The sequence below is a fragment of the Mixophyes fleayi genome, chromosome 9 (genome assembly GCF_038048845.1).
Source record: "Mixophyes fleayi isolate aMixFle1 chromosome 9, aMixFle1.hap1, whole genome shotgun sequence".
Lineage (NCBI taxonomy): Eukaryota > Metazoa > Chordata > Amphibia > Anura > Limnodynastidae > Mixophyes > Mixophyes fleayi.
In genome coordinates, this window is record NC_134410.1 from 11,010,216 (window position 1) to 11,023,996 (window position 13,781).

The 13,781-nt window shown below is 39.8% G+C and overlaps 1 long non-coding RNA gene across 1 annotated transcript in view; it reads left to right on the forward strand.

The window, feature by feature from the left end:
* Window positions 1-13,781, forward strand: part of LOC142101940 (uncharacterized) — an 83,122-nt gene that overhangs the window by 29,776 nt on the left and 39,565 nt on the right. The gene's annotated exons all lie outside the window — the stretch shown is intronic.

Below are 13,781 nucleotides of genomic sequence, written 5' to 3' on the forward strand. Positions count from 1 at the left end.
GAGGAAGGCCTGGTGTCAAGAACGGCAGCAAAGAAGACACTTCTCTCTAGGAAAAACCATCAGGGACAGACGGATATTCTGCAAAAGGTACAGGGATTGGACTGCTGAGGACTGGGGTAAAGTCATTTTCTCTAATGAATCCCCTTACAGGTTGTTTGGGGCATCTGGAAAAATTCTTGTCTGGAGAAGGAAAGGTGAGCGCTACCATCAGTCCTGTGTCATGCCGACAGTAAAGCATCCTGAGACCATTCATCTGTGGGGTTGCTTCTCAGCCAAACGAGTGGGCTCCCTGACAATTTTGCCTAAGAACACAGCCATGAATAAAAGAATGGTACCAAAACATCCTCCAAGAGCAACTTCTCCCAACCATCCAAGAACAGTGTGGTGATAAACAATGAATTTACAGCATGATGGAGCACCTTGCCATAAGGCAAAAGTGATAACTAAGTGGGTCAGGGATCAAAACATCCAAATTTTGGGTCTATGACTAGGAAACTCCCTAGACCTTAATCCCATTGAGAACTTGTGGACAATCTCAAGAGACGGGTGGACAAGCAAAAGCCCACAAATTCTTACAAACTCCAAGCTTTGATTAGGCAAGAATGGGCGGCCATCAGTCAGTATGTGGCCCAGAAGTTGATTGACAGCATGCCAGGGTGAATTGCAGAGGTTTTCACGAGAAGGGTCAACACTGCAAATATTAACTCATGAAACATGTATTAGATTTTTACATCACATTGAGTTACTACTGTATACATCAAGGAACCTTATAGCTAATCAACCACAACAGCCTAAAGTCGCTTGCAATGCGAAACTGTAGCGGCAGCTGTCCTAAGAAGACTGCAAGACTCCTGAGCATAAAATACAAAAAACAATGTAGGACTGCGCTCAGTATAGGATAATAGAAAAAAAAATAATTATGAATTTTTTTAAGATTTGTTAAAATTAAAATAAATTTCTTAAAAACCACTGATTTCTGCCAAAAAATACATACAGTCTACATTTATTTATACAATACATACTCATATATATTGAGAAATAAAAAAGTGCACTGCACTGTTATCAAAAAAAATTGTTAATATAAATGACCTCCTCTAGTCAATTTCCAAGTATTTTCGGACTCCAAGTGCTAGGTATATATCTTTTATAATGAACCGGATATTTCCAAAATAATCAGATTAGTAGACCGCAAGGATAGAAATATGAGTCCCGCTATTTTCTTAAAATTAGTGAATCCTCCAGAACATGTAGTCCCAAACGTTCAAAAATGTTATAGTTGTAAATAGGTCTAAGGAACAAACAATTGTCTTTACCAGAGTCAAGCTTTAGTAAGTGTAAACTTGCATGGAGATGCGAATCCTCCTCCAGATTTTAAAGATACAATTTTAGAAAAATCGATGTCTGATCCACCACGCCCATAGTAATATGCTGTCACTAATTCAATTATTAAGGGGTCGAGGTCTTAAGTTCATAGAAACACTGTCAATGTCAAAACTGCCGCGTTTCGTTGCTTGGTTTCCGACTTTATCAAAGGGTGTCACTTAAGTAACAGGAAATATCGCAGACATGGTGTATTTGCAAGTTTTTGTGTCTATATATATGAGTATGTGTTTTATAAATAAATCTAAATTGCTTGTATCGCAGGAATGAGAAATTTCTAAGAATTTTTTTATTTTAATTCTCAGAAATTTTACAGAATTTATAAATATAATTTTTGTTTTCTGTTAACCTAGAGCGCCAAGTGTACTACCCCATTTATTAGTTTGTATCCAGGAACGTGGTTAACTCCTATACACACAGCTGCTCGTATGAAACCATCTCTTGTACTGCCTGATCTGCATCTACCACATCTTGCCTCCTCCTACATTGTTTTTGCATCACGTAATGTATTACCTCTGTGCACTCGACCTTGAATATGGACATGCGTATGCCTGATTGATGCACGTTTTGCGTTCCTTGATGGATCAGGCCCTTGTTTGCCAATAAAACAGCAATTTGTCAAAAAAATGTGCAATTGTTGTGCACACAAAATACATCCCACCAGAGGCTTATTACACTTGAAAATAATATCTTGAAGAGTTAGGAGGTTTTGAGTACCCGTTGCATTGTTGGCATAATCTAGAGACTGTTTAGCAATGAGGATAGATAAACATACCAGAAACAGTGTCGAAAATTGCTTCATACCAAAGCAACTCAACATATCTTGGTTCCAGTTACGCGATAAACACTGTTATTTGTCCAGCTTCCTCCTAAAGATACTGTTGAGATAGTAGTTGTTTTATTTTTTGTATGTGTATGTCGGCTTCCTCACACTATATTAAGCCTATAGCAATGGTTTTTTTAGATAGTTTTACTTATATTAGATACAATATATGGTCTTTTATATACTGGTTTCTGCTTAGTAAACTTCTTTCAATAATCTGATTTACAAGCAGTAAGCAGCTGTATTATTTAGTTAGCTGACTAAATATAACTAAACTAACAAAATTGAATTGCCATTTTATTAGTGAGTGGTAGGAAGATAACTTATTCATTATAGCAAAAACATTCTTATCACATTTAAACATTCACATGGACCAAGTATAATATAGTATAATACCACAGGGATATAGTTTGTGGAGGGGATACATTTATAGCTCTTTTATTTTATTTTTTTAAATCCAGTATTTTTATTGAAATTTTTTAAGATATAAACATACCAAACAACAAAAAGAAAAGAAAAACAATCGCATACATATCAGAATTAAATGACGGAATTTACAAGATAACAATAAATCATAATAATAATAATAATAATCTTTTATTTAAGATCTATTATCTATTAAGTTACAAATTTAAGAACTAGGGGGCTGATTCATTAAGGATCTTAACTTAATTTCACATAAGTTAAATACTGACTGTTTTTTCATGTAGCACACAAATACTTGATAACTTATTTGTACACTGAAATGTAAAGTTGATATTTGTGTGCTACATGAAAAAAACTGTCAGTATTTAACTTATGTGCAAAACAGAAAACTAATTTGCACCCCTTGCATTGTAACATGGTTTTGTCCAGGAGACTGAAATAAGAAGTTTCTTAAGTTAAGATCCTTAATGAATCAGGCCCCTAGAGGTCACTGCATAATCTTGAGGACATATTATAATACATTGACATATTGGTTTTATTTTAGTTTATGTGCATAATAAAAATTGAAACAATAAAATGGTGTCTATTATTGTAAGCTACATGATAACAGTTTTTGAGCATTGCAATGAAGTAGTGGACCTTAATAAAACATGTTTTTTTCTTTAGTATATTTTTCCGTAACATATGTTGTATTGTGTACTACAGTTAGTGCAGCCAATCTTTTATTTATCTAACTAATCTAAAGAAACTGCAATATCTGTTTTTGGTGAGCAGCTTTTATTATAGTTATTCCTTGATATTTATTTGATTCCACCATCTATCCTAGTAGCGCCTGAGTTTTTCTTTTAATTTCTTTTTGATAGATCTGATACACACTGTTCTTCTTCTGGGGCAAGTCTTGAGTCATCCTCGATATTGGTAGGGGTATTAGTAGTTTGTTATATGTATAATTATAGATATATATATATATACTGATACTAGAGGCTGTAGGAGCACCTGGACAGGCGAGAGCAGTTGTGGAGTAATCTGTTGACACAAGTGCTGTTCGGACTGGCTAAGAATTGAAAGTCCCTAGTGCACAGACCTTCGGGCGTGAGTATTAATACACTACACTAAAGGATGGGCAGACTGCAGCCTGAGCACCTCATCAGAGATACTGTGGATTACAAGCAAGGCGACCACCCAGGAATATAAGATACTCTTTTCTTACTGTATTAGAATTGGAGTCAAATTGCTAATCCAAGACTCAAGCATGGCAATGAATATGTATCCTGAGCGGTGAGACATTAAGGGGCGAATTGGTTCCTTATTAAGTAGGAGTTGGTGGAACAAGGATTTTGTTTGGATAATATAATCTCTTTTTTATGTCTTCAGCATTGCACTGCCTAAAACTGATTAGGAGTATGAGCTGTGCCCTTTTATTGTGCTATATTTATGGATTTGAAGTATTTTGGTGATATATGTATTTTTTAAATAAATGTTATATTTGTCTTTTAGACCTATTCCTCCTTTTTAAGAGGTTTTTGTAATATGCAAGACAATTGGCGATGGTTGCAAACTATATTTTGACTATATTGTGGTTAGCATGTACTATCAAAGGCTTCAAGCGTGCCCTTAAGACTCATTTCTTTATTCAAGTCTATCAGTCCTCCTCCTAACTCCCTTGTCCCGGCTCTCTCCCCCAGTTAGTACCACCCTATTTGTGTCTCCCCCTTCCCTTTAGGATGTAAGCTCTCAGGAGCAGGGCCCTCTTTCCTTGTGTGCTCCTTCTACTATTCCATCACCCCCTGTACCTCTTGGCTGCTTCCCTAGCCCTGTTTTCTTAAGCTTCGGCCTACTTCTCGCTGATTTCTACCATCACTTTCACACATTGTCCCAGATATAATTTGATTTGCACCATGTTACCTGTGTCTGTGTGTATATATTTATTATTTTTTTTCTTCATATTTTGTTCTTTCTGTATCACTTTGTGTCATGGGTCACTGTTTTCTGTATGTCTCATGTACGGCACTGCGGACCCTTTGTGGCGCCTAATAAATTAAAGATAATAATAATAATAATTGTGGGGAGAAAGTGAAATATTTGAGCCAATATCGGATAAGGATAATTATTGTTTCTACGGAGAAGTAAATTACAATACTGAGTGAGCCTAACGCTCTGTCCATTTTTTGCTCATTTGAAAGAGGGGGCTTTCCCGATCCAAACTAGGGTGTCCCCACATTTTTCTGAGCCAGGGATAGGGAGATCAAATCTCCACAACCAAGATACGCAAGTTAGATAGGAGCCAGTAGAGAAAACATAGAATTACAGGAAAGACAGGATATAGAGAGAGGGAAAATAAATACACTGAAATAAAGTCAAAGACATAGAAGAGCAATAGCACATCGATAGGAACTAATACACAGGACCAGGGGAGGGCTGGCAAACTTTAGCCCGTGGGGGGAGGGGGGCAAGACTTGATTCAGCAGCATATTTTAAATGAAAAAATGCAGGTGGCCCAGTGACCCAGACCACAGTGGCCCACTATCGGACCGGCCCGGGTGCAGATGCCCTACTTCCCCCCAGCCCAGCTTGCCCCTGCATAGGACATATAACTACATATGGCAGGCCGACAGGTCACTTAGGTAGGACAGCCATAAGGAAATGAAGACTAAAGAGACACGTAAACAGGATAGGCGAGGCCAAAGCATACCGACTAACTTTCCTGGAATTTCTGAGATGGGGTCTCCATGACGCGATTTGTTTGTCTCCTATTATTTAATTTCACTTTATCCCAGTCAAAGTCCAACAGCCATTATTCACTATCTACATTCCCTTCACATGGAATCTTCTAGATCACCTCCATGTTACCATATTAACTATTTCAATTTCTTCAGCAATAAACCGCATTATATAAAAGTTTTCCATTACAAACTACCTTTTAACAACCTGACCACTTTCTGAACAATACTATCAATGAGCAGGGCTCATTTTTTAAACCTCTAATAATATACTTGTAAATCCAATACAAGTATCTATTTTACACAAAAGACATCTATTCTAAATATCTTTTGCAACAGTCACAAATACTACCATATAAACCATTTTAACCAACAATCCATCCAAATATAACAGGAACTCCAGGAATTGTACAGCATTACAGGAGTCAACATATCGTCAGCCATCTTAATCACATGTGCTTGTAATGGCCTAATTTACTGCCAATGCAACTTTTATAGCAACAGGGCCCAGTTCTTATTAGACTACATAATCACCTACGAATCAGACTAACACCATGACGTGACCTATGTTATATCTACACAGCATTGCAACATTATTACAAGACATACAGTTATGTAACACTATTTAAACCAAACCAAAGTCTAACTTTTAAAACCAACACAAGCTCCAAATAACTCTTGCACTAAACTCAGACAACAATTCCATTCACATTTACCATCTGTATACAAACTTCCATATAACCAACGACAAATTATCATTCATTCTCATATACTCTACTACATATGCGTCCAGATTCGACCACCTTCCATTCAAAACTCCATTTTGCCTGCTAGCCAGGTTCTAATATAAATGGCCTTTCCAGACCACCATTCCATTCCAGCAGTTGGGACATGTGTGTCCTCCCAGGTAGAAAAACAGCCAGCAAGTGAGCTTCAATTCCCTTGTGTTACATGAGATAAAAAAAAAAAACCTTTCTTCTGCGCGGAGTTTACCTTTCCACAGGAACTGCTCACAGCATGTGGCCTGCCTCAAAAAGCCAAAACCTGGTTTTCTCAGGCCTTCACAAGTTCCATAGTAACTGGTGGGGGAGGAGAGCTTTGTGCCTAGTCACCTTCTAATTCAATTGTGGCTGAGTCTGTTCATATGTTATGTTATAAAATATAAAATAATATATTATTTATATACTCTTCATCCCATTCATGTCTAGTTTTTAGTGTAACGATGACTTGCATCAACTTATGCCTACAGAGCAGGGCTGGACAACCTGTGGCTCTCCAGGTGTTGAGAAACTGCAAATCCCAGCATACCCTGCCAGCTATCATCTAGCTATCAGCTAGCAAAGCATGCTGGGGCTTGTAGTTTCTCAACACCGAGAGCCACAGGTTGGCCTGGCCTGCTGTAGAGGAAGAAGGGGCTGTGTGGGGAGATTCGTACATGTGTTGGCCAAGAACAGTAAGGGTGTATCCATGTAATTGTGACACAAGTCGGCGTGGATATAGATACTCCTTTTAGGAGGTGTATCTCTTGTGGGTGCTGGAAGGCTTGTACAAGAATAGGCAATGAGGATGATGATGACTATTAGCAGTACTATCTATCGCATCTGACTGGCTGATTTACCTCTCCAGCTAATAGTACTTAATTAATTAACGTTGTGATTATATTATATGAAATCACAAGTCTATTAGCATTACTTCATTGACATTAAGTACCATTTGCAGTAAAGAAGATTTCCATTTGATTGTTAAATTAGAAAACAACAGATGTTTGTATTCAATTTACTTTGTATTTTTTATTTGTGTTTGTATATGATTACAGTGAATGATGTTTTGATAGTTTATCAAGAATCTCAAACACTATAAAGCAGGTTTCTTTGTTTAATTTACTACTACTAATATTATCTTTTATTTATAAGGCACCACAAGGCTTCCACAGCACCGCACATACGATGTCAGATCATACAACAATGTTACATAAGTAAATACAGATAAGAACAATGGGTACAGATAAGCAGAATAATAAATGCATGTGTGCAATTAACAGAACAAATCGCATGGCGTACAGATTCAATTCAACATAAGACAAAACAGGGAAAGAGAGGAGAGTGGGCAGACATGAGATATAGGGCACAGACACGAGACGCAGGGCACAGACACGAGACACAGGGTACAGACACGAGACACAGAGTACATACACGAGACACAGAGTACAGACACGAGACACAGGGCACAGACACAGGGCACAGACACAAGACACAGGGTACAGACACGAGACACGGCACAGACACGAGACACAGGGCACAGACACGAGACACAGGGTACAGATGGGAGATATAGGGCACAGACATGAGACACAGGGTACAGACATGAGACACAGGGTACAGACATGAGACACAGGGTACAGACACGAGACACAGGGCACAGACATGAGACTCAGGGCACAGACACGAGACACAGGGCACAGACACGAGACACAGGGCACAGACACGAGACACAGGGTACAGATGGGAGACACAGTGTACAGACGTGAGACATAGGGTGGAGGACCATTCCCTTGAGAGCTTACAGGGAAGGGGATAGTGAGAGACAAAAGGAGCAAATGTGAAGAAGAGGCATAGTGGGGATCACTATGGTGCAGAGATCTGCAAGATACTGAGCCCATGATGTAGAGAGGCCTAGGTGGGGCCATGATGGTACAAGGGTTCAGATGATGCAGAGGTCTATTTGTGCAATGTCCAGTATGGTGCTGGGTCCTTGATGGTGTCTGGGTCTAGATAGTGTAGAAGCCCAGATAGTGACAAGGGAGGTCTGGTAGTGGCAACGTAATCAGTAATCAGCAATGTAATAAGTGGTAAAACAACAGTAAGGCAACACTATGGTAAAGCAATGTTGTAGTATAGCAGTGCAAACGCAATATAATACAATAATGGTAGCACTAAGAACAGTAAATACAAAGGCAATGGGACAATAGTATGAGGGTGGAATTAGTGGCTGGAGGGCAGTGAAAAGACTTTTATTTCATTAAAGACACATACATGTGAATGACTAGCTCAGTAATGAGCAGACACAGCTTATTACACATCCAATATAACATCACAGGGAAAAGATAAGGACAATAATCACAACTGGTTATAGACACATCCAATACTATTACAAACAGTTACATTATACCCCACTTAGAACCAAAGAGAAAAACAAGAAGAAATGTCTTTGTTTAAAGCGTTCACAGCAGAAACCGCATCTTATCTTAAGCAAATAGTGTCACTTGGCCTGAAAACTAATGTACCCTTCACAGACTGGCACCAAAATATAGAGACCAGGAAGTATTACAAAGCATAGAGTGTAAATAAACATTTTCAGCCGTCTTTATTTCATCCAGCAAACCATGGGTTTTTATGTTAATTTCCATCTCAATGGAACATGTAACTTTCACATTTATTAACAACTGTTAGGACAATATATCCTCTGTACATAACACTTCATTGCATTATTATATTGTTTACAAATAGGGTAACGCAACTACTAATAACACTGTCAAGCCACATCTCTACCCTATTGTGGGACATACAGTAAGTATACACACCTTCTATGTCTGATTTACGCCTGGCACAAATGCTACTGTGTTTCTTGGATGCATGTGGAGATAGTCCAGCTGATAATACACACTTAAATGTCCTTTTTTAGTGTGTCTTTCTACCTATGGACATTCTGAGCGCATGTTCGTCCACCTCTAAATAAGACCCATTATTTTATGCCAGTGGCAATGTCTATATATTTCAGTGTTATTCCATGTATTCAGTACAGTAATTCATGTTTTTCTAATGTAAAAAAATACGATACACACAGGGTCTGATGGGAAGTAAATTACTTTTTAAAAAAGCACATGCAAAAATAGCAAATTTCCGCCCCCACACACAGAGCTGTGCACATATGAAGATGCGATCGGCTTCTCATCGACAACATATTTTCCTGGTTTATGCCAAGTCATCATCATCATCTTGTACTTGCACTGGCCCTGGAGCAGGTGTGTGAGATACGCCTCCTAACAGGATTATATATGCGCGTTTCTTCAGGTCTGCATGAGCCGCATTTGCATGAACACTCGTTTTATTCAGCCTACGTTTACTCTCCTCTACCCTCCCCTATTCCGCCTCTCCAGTTTTAAGGAGGAATTATCAGTATGATAGTCAATTTGTCAAATTGCTGCCCTGCTAGAGCTGCCCAAGTCAACAGTAAATGCTGCTATTGCTGTTACCACTGAGTGCTGAAGTGCAAAGCGTGTAAAAATCTGTCCTCGGTTGCAAAACTTAGTACCGAGTTCCAAACTTCCTCTGAAAGCAACATCGCCACAAAAAACTGTTCAATGGGAGCCTCATGGATTGGGTTTCCATGAGCGAGCAGCTGCCCGCAAACCTCAGATCATCAGGAGAAATGCCAAACATTGACTGGAATTGTGTAAAGCACACTGCCATTCTGATCTGGAGTTGTGGAAACTCAATCTCTGGAGTGAAGAATCACACTTCACCATCCGGCAGTCTGACGGACGAATGTGGGTTTAGCTGAGGCCAGGAGAACACTTTCTACTTTAATGTTTGGTGGAGGTGAAATAATGGTCTGGAGCTGTTTTTCATAGTCTGCTCTGGGCACCTTATGGAAATCTTAATGTTACAGCATACAATGACATTCTAGAGAATTGTGTGCTTCCAATTTTTTGGCAACAGTTTGAGGAAGGCCTAATGCCTCCATGCACAATGCGAGCACCATCGGAAAAAGATTTCCCAAATTTGATCTGGAAGATCTTGACTGCGTCTTTGCTTCAATCCCATCAAACACCTTTGGAATGACTTGGAACACCGAATGAGCGCCAGACCTTATTAACCAACATCAGTGCCCAACCTCACTAATGCGCTGAATGGATGCGAATCCATTTCCAAAATCTAGTTTAAAGCCTTCATAGAAAAGGGGAGGCTGTTATAGCAGCAAAGGGGGACTGTGATTGTTGGACTTGTGCGACTGAAGCATAAAGACACTTGCGATCCATCATCCCTTTCTGTGTACACTGAACTGTCATTGTTCTGCTGCTTTACAGTTTATTGTCATTTGTTGATCCTATGCACTGGTGAGCATATGTTATTGTATATCATGCATATTTATGGTAATTGTTCTATAATTTAAACAAGTTATTATTTTAAATATGCCAGGTTGAGTGTTTAACCAGGGATAAAAGAGAACAATAGATCTGGGTTAAGCATTTAGCATATGCAGATATACTACTATCAACCTTTTCATGATTAGCCAAGAAGGTCATTATATACTAGTACCCTGGGTTAGATTCCTAGGAACCTTCTCCCCCAATGGTCCCCAACCACCACGGTTTGGTGTGTTCATGGATTAGTGACAATGAACTGTACTTCCGTCACGTGTATGCTGTACCTGCAAAAATCGCTTCTGTCCGGTGATTGTATATCCACATGTCTCTATTGCCATCTACGGAATAAACTGCGTTTTGGTTGCACCAATCTGCCTAGGTAATTTCAAAGAACCCCCAGGATGCGTGGTGATGGCTGAGCTACACCTAGGTGTCCAGTAAGAAGATCTCCAGAGGGAAGTGCCTGAGAGTACGCACATACACCACTCCACAGACAAAGGGCTACAAAATTGTGCCCATTAAGATGCCAATCTGCTTAATGAAGTTGAGCGCACCCAGAATGGGTTTATTGGGCAAAAGACATATAAACATGTTTTATGTATGTGGTATTTTCCTTAATGTACGGTGCTGTGGAGCACTGTGGCGATAACAGCCTCCATTTCAGATACCCTCCAAAACCAGTCCATGTGAGCTGCCATCCTGGATATAGTCAACTGATCCATCTCAGCAACTCAGAGTGCTGCTTCTGCCCAACAACTATTAAAAGACTTCCTGGAGCCCTTACTTATTGCCAGTGTAATCTTGTATTTCAGATGCCAACCTGGTTTCCAGCAGTCTGCAGTCTTGCTATTAATCCAGCTCAGACAGTGCAGTCTGCATTCTGGCTCCAGTCCGATTCCAGGACTCTGACTCCATCCATTCTAGTTACAGTGTTCCACTTCCAGCATTTCGGTTACAGCATTCTGGATCCAGCCCGGTCCAGCAGTCCAGTTCCTGTTTGCTCTCCTCTGCTAGTGTAATCACCATCTGTACCAGTCCATTCTCTCCACGCAGAAAAACATTATCGGGCCACCCAGCTTTGTCCATGTAGTCACCAGTCCAACTCCAGAGACACAACCCAGTCTGGGTATAGACTGGGTTGTACCATGACAGGTAGTAGATATGTCACAAGGACCAGGTTCATGTAGCAGGAGCTGAGTAAACAAATCACTCAAGCAAAGGTTTCAGGCCGGGAGCACCTATGTTCCAGGTTTCATAATGGATTTTTCTGAGGCTCTCCTGGCCATCTTGGATAAGGCAAGTTTAATAACAATAGTGAACTGTGGTGGCAGGAGGAGAAATTGTCAGAGACTATCCCTAACACCTCAAGTGGTGAGGGCATGGCGTATTCCCTGTGATTAGTAGCTGCCCGCCCGCCACTAAGTGATCATCTTGACAAGAGTTGTGGCCTTTGTATCCCATTTAATAAAGTCTGTGGGAAAGTAGAAAGCTGATGGATCTGCAATAGGCTAGACTCCAGCTAGAATACCCTGACAATTCAGGGAACAGACCAGTAATGGAGCAACCTTCCCCTATTGTTAACCCTAAAGATACTAATGTTATAGTGCAGGAGATCAGAGCCACTAACTTCAGCAGAGTAGTCTGTGAAAGAAGAAAAATCTACAGCCATAGCCTAAGTAACATGAAAACAGTAAGCAGATAGCATCTCTGCTAGATCCCAAATATCCTGCTAATTGTTAGGCAATCAGAGATTTTACAGATGATAAGCTCAGTTTAGGCAATCCAGAGAGACTGGAGAATTGATGAAGCCACCAAAGAAATGGCACCTTGTCGGCATCACTAGAGATAATCAAAGCACCTGTTTTATGTCTTACCCAGGAAGCAATACCAAGTGTGGGACTATCCTGATGAAAACCTCACCGGGGACAAGGAGAACCAAACTGTCTGGATAAAGCCTGGTATGCCCATTTTCTACGAAGTATTGTCAGTAAACAGCGTAGATGAAGGGCGAGAGTTGATGTACAAGCAGTGGAGCTTTGAATACCCAGCTGCACCCTGTAGATGGACAAGTGGCTACATATGCACCCTTTGTATTAGTGATTGTTTTCGTATTGTGGGTTTATGATTGCCAGTATATGTTGTTAATCTGTGTTCAGATCCTATGGTTACGTCTCTATCTGTATGAGGTCCATCTGTTTGACTTTCAGACGTTATCTATGGAATAAAGGGATACAATCCTATTTGATTATTGTCATAGGGAAGTTTGCTGGAAATATAATCTGGTCAATTAGATATCCAAATATTTCCACATATGTTTACTCAAAGTGAATGCTTAAATATAGATAAGTGCAATCTATTTTCTGTAATTATTATCACTTCCAGTTTAACACATTCAGTGCTAGGGATGAGTGGGACTCGTCCTCCACATATACCTCTAAAGTGATAAGAATGACTCCCATTCGTCTTTAGCACTCATTGGGTTAAAGATGTAAAAATAGCACACACCATTCCTCTGCTGCATTAATGTTGAGCAGGTGTTGCTGGTGGGGGCCAGGGAGACCAGTGGGGACATCACAGAGTACATTGCACTCAGTCCCTTAGACTGCAGAAAAATCTGAAGAGTCAGAGGATGGAGAGAGGGCACTAAAAGTGTCCACTCTCCCCATACTGAGACCTACAGAATCAGGGACACCCTCATTAGCAGAGGGGAGTACCCTCTTTCAAACAATGTTGCCACTTAGAAGTTATTGTCTGGTGATCATGTGTGACCACCAGACAATATCACCCAACACCAGAGAAAATTAAAAAGTCCAGGGATGGGGAAGGAGGGCATCATTAGAAAGTCCAGATCTACCCCACCCTGGTGTAAATAAATTAGGGGTACCCTCATTTGATGTGATAGGTTGTCTAGTTTCCAAAATGGTATGCCTTGTTGGGCTACCCATATTATTCCTACATATTTTATGCATTATATTCAATATAGTGCAAACATTGCGTTACCATCTTCAAGTGTAGATTTAATTGTGAAAACCTAGGTGTAGAATCCTACTTTTTGCCGTTTTGGATAGGTGGATTAATGCCAAAGCAAGAACCACAAAGTAAAGAGACAATTTGGCCATTTTGGATAGATTTTCTTTGCCATGTTAGGATGTATAAGCAAACTAATGGTGTTTTCTGAGAAAAACAAGGTAACATTTCTGTGGTTTCTGCATAAACAGATTGATATTGATGTTGGAATGTGACCAGCCCGAAATGTGGCAAAAATAGTCTCAGGGGCAAAGGGGTT